At 36.7% G+C, this 970-nt stretch overlaps 1 protein-coding gene across 1 annotated transcript in view; it reads left to right on the forward strand.

The window, feature by feature from the left end:
* The first annotated feature begins 291 nt into the window (after window positions 1–291).
* Window positions 292–970, forward strand: part of DAB1 (DAB1, reelin adaptor protein) — a 340711-nt gene continuing 340032 nt past the window's right edge. Inside the window, exon 1 of the mRNA XM_019501227.1 lies at window positions 292–395. The gene's annotated coding sequence lies outside the window, so the exon portion shown is untranslated. The remainder of the gene's footprint in view (window positions 396–970) is intronic.

Consider the following 970-nt stretch of genomic DNA (forward strand, 5'->3'; position numbering starts at 1 on the left):
TTACTGTGCTGCTTTAAAATATGGGATGGCTGCCCGGAAACTGTGACATGAAGCTTTGAATTCCTAAACCCTCTAAACCACTTAGAAAGCATTGGTTCTCATTTTCAGAGCATTTATGTAACTATAAAGCATAGTCTCCCTGACATTGCTTTTACGTTTTCCCTGGAGATTTTCCTGCTTACATACTTCTCACTTTTCTGCAGCACAGTGATTACACCATTGCACTTTAGTAATCATTTAACAGCTCAAATTACAGAATACTCTGATCCTGGCTGTGTACTTTGTCCTTTGTCCTTTCTTTGTCTGTACTTTTTTGCCATCATGGTGTCGAGAAGTTCTCCAGTGAATATATCTTCTTTAGTCTTGCAAAAATAAATTCCAGAGACACAGCTTTGGTAATGTACAAATTCACATTCTTGCTTTACTTTTGAGTTAGGCACTGGATGTGAGAGAGAGGGAGAGGTTTGATTTCACTTGCATCAGTCTTTTACTGGCATATTTTCACTGACACTAATGCAGTTACACCAACATAAAATTGGAGTAACTCTAACTGCATTAAAATCAATGGAATTACACCGATATGAGACAAATGTTACTCCATTGATTTTATGATGGTATGACTCTATTGATTGTAGTGGAGTTAAGCCAGTTTAATACTTTTGTAAGTGAGATCACAGTGAGCTGCTACATCTGTGTAACGTATGTACGGCTTGTGTGGTTTTGTTTGAATGTTTCTTGTTTTTCTGGAAACAAAAATGTAAATTTTTTTGAGTTCTTCCAGATGTATTAAGGAATTGAAGTAATATAACTGACATGAAAATGCATTCAGATCATTCAGTTCCACCGTGAATGTAGTAAAATTCTGCCCAAATCTGTGGGATTCCCTAGGTTGTTTGGCAACCTATCTTTTTATGCCCTCTCCACTCTAATAGGGAGGATGTTGAGTTTTTTCTTTTTCTTTTCAGCGTGT

The sequence above is a fragment of the Gavialis gangeticus genome, unplaced genomic scaffold (genome assembly GCF_001723915.1).
Source record: "Gavialis gangeticus isolate Ggan-Ray unplaced genomic scaffold, GavGan_comp1, whole genome shotgun sequence".
In the NCBI taxonomy this organism is placed as follows: domain Eukaryota; kingdom Metazoa; phylum Chordata; order Crocodylia; family Gavialidae; genus Gavialis; species Gavialis gangeticus.